The sequence below is a fragment of the Atractosteus spatula genome, chromosome 10 (genome assembly GCF_055471065.1).
Source record: "Atractosteus spatula isolate fAtrSpa1 chromosome 10, fAtrSpa1.hap1, whole genome shotgun sequence".
In the NCBI taxonomy this organism is placed as follows: domain Eukaryota; kingdom Metazoa; phylum Chordata; class Actinopteri; order Semionotiformes; family Lepisosteidae; genus Atractosteus; species Atractosteus spatula.
Genome location: NC_142715.1, coordinates 21,775,173 through 21,781,365, shown reverse-complemented (window position 1 = coordinate 21,781,365; position 6,193 = coordinate 21,775,173). Strand labels below are relative to the sequence as shown.

Below are 6,193 nucleotides of genomic sequence, written 5' to 3'. Positions count from 1 at the left end.
AATCCCCTAATCTCTTTTGAACATGGACAAGGTATTTCTGATGAAGCGTATGCGCAAAGATTCAATAAGCTCTACTCCTGCCGATGATTCGGCATGAAGAAGTAAAAGTTTCACAGACAAAAGCAGCTCGCCACCATAGCCAATATTAAACATACTTGCCTGCACACTGCCATGTGCACTAGCTCATAAGTGATCTCGGCAGACGTTGCTCCCTACGTAAGGCTGAAAGTTCCAAAAAGCATTTCTGTTGAGAAAACAAAACATTTTTTTCTGCCTTGATGTTAAGCTTAGAGAGCCCGTCTTTTAGAAATTCTCTCTCTAAACACCTTGTGCAGCCTCCAGAGAGACTAAAAATATATATTTTTTGAGAAATGGGCTCACACAACCGAAGACACTAACGTTTATCTACGTTAGAGTATGTGAATAAGTTTAACAGAAAAGATTTGTAATTTTGATTTTGTTAAAATTCACTAAATCGTCTATCAACAGTAAGAAATTGTTTTATTTCGTAAACTATAAGACAATTAAGAGAGTTTATAGGTCATATCCGTCGCTTATGTTCTTTTAACTCTAGCGTTCAGGATCCAAACCCAGCTGCGGACGGTTGTGTTTCTTGAATCTCTTGTAATCATCAAAAGTCGATGTGTAGTCCTTCAGTACTTTCTCGAGTTGTACCATGGATATTTTATACGATCAATACTTGTCATGCTCTTTTGCATTTTCCTTTACAAACGGAAAAAGTTCAACGTCTCCTTATGGCTGTGCTCTACATCTACACGAGAGCACTTGTAACAGTACAGGACACGCAGTGAGGAGTTCGTGCAGCTTTCAGTTTAGTACGGAGTCCAGAGGGAGGACTCGCTCACTGAATAATCTCTTAAGAAATCCCGGGTGAGATTCAACAGGCGTTTTCAGCAACAGCCACAAGTGTGAAGCAATCTCTGGATTTCCTGAATTTGAACTAAATTATTAGTTCAAATAATAATAATAACAGAACTAAATGAGGTACATTTAAAAGAGCAGCGCAACTCTGCAGCACGTCGAGTGTGCCTGCATTTAACTGTGTAAACCCGGCTCTCTCTGAACACGAGCAAAGAGTTCTCACTCAACAGAAGATTGCGATGTGATGAATAGATATGTAATATAAAGCACCTGGAGATGCCGGGGATCGAACCCGGGACCTTATACATACAAAGCATGCGCTCTACCACTGAGCTACATCCCTGATGGGCAAGGTTATGGAACAGACTTAGAGATGTGCAGATACTCACTGATCACAATCCACCACTCACGAAGAATGCCTGCAGTTTCCCACTTTCGAGTTTCCTCTGAGTAAATTCATGGGAAGGAAGAAATAAGGAAGGAAAAATAATCGCATCGAAGCTTCAAGAGACTGGGCACAAATTAATCTGTTATTTTTGTATCCAGTCACACGGGCGATGGTGGTTGATTCCCAGACGGGTAGTGCTTTTTTTCTACCTCCTTACTTGACTGTCTTTCAATTCTGTTTTATTTGAAAGCTTTTTGTATCAAGTGCTCTTGATTAAACTATGCATAGAAAAACAGCAGTACTGATGATTTTCAAGGACCGATGCACACTTGTTCTGTACAACTCCAGTGATAAAGCCCTGTCTGTAAATATTATAGAAGAATGTAAAGGGGTGAAACAACGCTCCAACCACATGAATGGTAACAGGAAGGATCGTGTTCTTATTTAATAAGTCCTTTTGAGATGTCTTGTCAATGCACACAGGCGGTAGAGCTGAATAATTTACTTTTAGTGGTGTTTTTAAACGATGGAACATGTTATTTCTATACCAGGAAGAAAGGAGCAGACTTTAACTTTAAGAGGCAAAAACGACATCTTATCAAAGCTAATATTAATTAAAATGACCACACAACAAAAGAGTGGAGCCTTGAGTGAATAAAATTAGTTTTCATTGGACATCTGTGTCTCCATAACTTTGTAGGTGAGAGAGAGTATTGCCAAAATGTGCAGGTGTTTTTCAGAAGTGCGTTGGTGGTACAGGCACCTTCAAAATAATTGAGTCGGGTTTCAATCCCAGCCAGTGCAAACCCAAATCTTTTCAAGATAATCTGTGGTCCGCTAACACATCTTTTGAAACACTACAACACGTAACACCCCGTGCGAAACATCATGAGCATCTGTAAAACCTCTCTACCTGCCTGTTCCTCACAGAGACATGACGAGGGTCTAAAGGGACATTTTGAGCTGTAGAAACATTTTATCATTCCGTACTTTCCTGTGCAGTCAGGCCAGTTCCACTTCAACTGCGCCCGACAATGGAGGTCATTTTGAAAACACGAGAGTAAAGGGACACTGTAGGTCTGCAGAACATCACATCCGAGTTTCAGGACAGCAACATCAGAGATTGGAAGCTAGGGAGTTTCAGGTCTGTTTTTTATAATAGGTTCATGAAAGTCTAAATACCTTTTCAAGAAGTATTAAGGAATCCCAGTCAAATCCAGTACGATTGCTGCATAGATCTGCATTGTACAATTAGAATACTGTTTGTCCGTTGAATCAAACACGCCGTATAAAGCATTTCTAAAACAGGAGAGGTCGTTAGGGAATGCGTCTTCCTGTAAAAATAAAATGACTTCAAGGGCGTTATAAGCAGAGGTGTGAAAGCCTGGTCTACAGAAGAAGTATATCCAGAGGTGCCAAAGAAGTCGAGATTTCACCACGTTGGAGGAAGCAGCTCAAAAAAGCTGCAGTCGCTTTCACGCGTCATAACACCACTAGCTCAGACAACAAGAGCTGAAGAGCAGCTGTCGAGTGTACTGCGGCCGAGCGCTCTAAGGAGCTGGATTAAACCTCCAGTCTCTTCAGGAGCATCTGTTGGAGTCACACTGCTGCAGCGTATCTCCTTGTTAAGAATCCCTTTTTTTGTTGTTGCTGCCTCCAGGCGATGTAAACCAGATTCAGAAAAAAATAATTTGAACAACATTATTTGCTAGCTTATGCAAAGGCAGGGTAGCCAAGTGGTAAGGTATCAGTCTCATAAACTGAAGATCATGGGATCAAACCCCACCCATCCTCATTTCATTTGTCACTACTTTCCTTGAGTTTCAGAGTCTTTAAAAAACTCACAATGTAAGAGTCCCTATAGTAAGAAGAACACAACTGTCGCCAGTGATTACTGTTCTTGCATATCCTGCCCCATTTTTTAGTCGACAGAGCCTGTCTCTCTTCACACCCATCTTCCGAATGTTCGCCTCAGCGTTGGGAAGGAAAGAACAAGTAATAGGTTTATTCCATGCTGAAAAAAAGAAGAAAGAGAACAACGTTTCGGCCGTGGAGCCTTCTTCAGGTGTGAGAGAGACAGGGCAGTAGGCAAAGGTAAAGTAGCGGGAGAACAAAGGTTGGGAGGGAGGAGGAGTGAGAGGCGGGAGCAGGGGACAGAAAGAGAAGCCAATCAAGAGGTGTGAAGTCAGAATGGGTGCAAAGAGGTGTGAAATGAAACTTCCAATGAATGGAGAAAATTTAAAAGAACAGTAGTCTGTCGTTAAGGGAAGGGAGAATGTGTGATCCTAGCTGCAGAATAATTTTAGTTTCGGTGGTCTTTCTGATGTATGAGTTCGGAAAACCATCTTTGAGAACACAGACGGAAAGATTAGAGTGGTCGTGGCCGTCAGAGGTGAAATGAGAAACAATGGGCTTGGAGAGATCTTTAATCTTCACAGCCCTGACGTGTTCTCTGAAGCGGTCTCTGAGTCTCCTTCCTGTTTCTCCAATGTAGATGGCTGGGCATTTACTGCAAGAGATACAGTAAATAAGGTTGCTGGAGGTACAAGATGCTGTCTGGGTGATCCGGAATTGTCCTGAGGGGCCTTGAATGAGTGTGGTGGTGGCTGTGTACTTGCAGGTGATACAGCGAGTTCTGTTGCAAGGGAAAGTGCCAGGTGTGGATGGTTGTTGAGGGCGGTCAAGGGAGCTGTGAACAAGGAGGTTACGCAGATTAGGTGGTCGGGGATATGAGATGATAGGGCGATCAGAAAAGAGGGCCCCAATGGAGGGATCATCCTGTAGGATGGAAAAGTTGTGGTTAATGGTCCTGGGGATAGGAAGTGTGTTAGGGTGGTAAGGAAGCACCAAAGGAATGCGGTTGTTACGGCGGGAGTTCCTGATCGGGTTGATGGTCCGGGGGGTGTTTTTGGCTCGGGCAAGGGCCCTGTCAATCACACTGCTGGGGTATCCTATGTTGATGAAAAATGAGTACATTTCAAGGGCTTGGTTCTCGAAGTCGATGTTGTCGCTGCATAATCGTCGTAACCTAAGGAACTGTGAAAAAGGAAGAGAGTTTTTAGTGTGGTTGGGGTGAAATGAGCTGTACAGGAGGTAGCTGTGTGAATCTGTGGGTTTGTAATAAACTGAAGTGGACAGTCGGGGGTAGTTGATAGAGAAGTTGATGTCTACAAACGGAAGAGTAGTGGAAGATATGTTAACCGTATATTTGAGGGACGAGTGGAAGTTGGTGAAATGGTGCAGGAAGAACTCAAGCTGATCGTTGGAGCATGTGGCGGCACCGACGCAGACATCAATATATCTTTTGTAGAGGTCAGGGACATAGCCAGTGTAGGAAGCAAAGAAGCATTCTTCTACCCAGCCGACAAAAATATTGGCATAGCTGGGTCCCATTCTGGTGCCCATGGCAACCTGTTGGTAAAAAAGATTATTGAAAGAGAATGCGTTCAGTGTGAGGACCAATTCTGCAAGGCATACCAGGGTGTGGGTGGGTGGATCAAGCACTGTGCGTTTGTCCAGCGTGTGCTTGAGGGCTGTAAGGCCGTCATTATGGGGAATGACGGTGTACAGAGATGTGATGTCCATGGTAAAAATGTAGCATTCGGTACCCTGAAATTGGAAATCATTAAAAAGTTGGAGCGCGTGGTTGGTGTCTTTGATGTATGAGGGAAGATCTTCAACCAGAGGTCTCATGAGGCTGTCGAGAAAGGCTGAGATGTAAGTAGTTGGACAGTTACATGCTGATACGATGGGGCGTCCAGGGGTGTCCGGTTTGTGGATTTTGGGGAGGAGGTAAAATTGAGATACCTGTGGATGTTCCATGATGAGCCGGTTTGCCTCCTGGGGGAGCTCATTACTGCTGATAAGAAGAGAAATGGTGGATACCACTTCCTTTTGGTAGTCAGTGGTAGGGTCCTGTTGGAGAGGGAGGTAGGCACAAGTGTCAGTTAGTTGTCTAGAGGCTTCAAAGATATATAGATCCTTACGCCACACCACAACAGCACCTCCTTTGTCCGCTGGTTTGATGACGATATCATCCCTGTTGCAGAGACTGGAGCGCCTGATTTTCTCCTTGGGTGAGGTTAGACCTATGTTTACTGGGTATAGAGAGTGCCTTGGGAGCTTGATTAGTGCATTGGTTGATGAAATAATCAACTGATGGAAAACGGCCAGAGGGGGGAGTCCAACAGCTCTGTTTTGATTCTGATTAGTCCTATTTAATATCAGCTGACCTCATATAACCAACCAATCGGGGAGAATGAACGTTCAAACTGCAGAGCACAACATGAAGAGAAATCTCTCTGCTGATTCACACCAAAGAATGTCGTTACAAATTATCCACCGAGCTGTTTTTACATGTCCGACCACCTCTTTCCTTCTTATATTGCAGTGAAAACAATTCTTTCAGTTTTGTCTCTTGTATTTTCCTTCATATTTTACTGTTCCTTTCCCCCTTGTTGAGATGGATCCACAACCCAAACCCTGTTTTCACCCTGTGTTTCTGCAGCGTCAGTATGTTTGAGGATAGGTGGTTACAGAGCTCCAGCGGCACAATGGGTCAGCGCGCGGTACTTATACAGCAGTGCACAGCGGAGTCATGCTAAGGTTGTGAGCTTGAACCTCACCTGGAGCAGTGTGGCCTCTGTTTTTACCTACTGAAAGCAACTGAGTTTAGGTGGAGATCAGGTCTAAATTAACATGAAAGAAACAAGTAAAAGTTTATTCCGTATCACATGTTGTGTTTCCTTCTCATTTCAGCATGAAATAAACCTTTACTTGTTCCTTTGTAGCCCATGCACGTTGACGCAGCTACCTACTTAAATTACCATCAGCTGTGATTACTGACGGTTGTTCTACTTTAAGTAATCAACAAAGAACACAGTGTGCTTCACTAGACTCCGGTCACCACATGATTAAAAGCAA

At 43.6% G+C, this 6,193-nt stretch overlaps 1 non-coding gene across 1 annotated transcript; it reads right to left on the bottom strand.

Annotated features, from left to right (window-relative positions):
* Window positions 1-1,153: 1,153 nt before the first annotated feature.
* Window positions 1,154-1,225, bottom strand: trnat-ugu (transfer RNA threonine (anticodon UGU)). The gene has a single exon. It is a non-coding gene; the product is annotated as a tRNA-Thr (tRNA).
* Window positions 1,226-6,193: the final 4,968 nt, after the last annotated feature.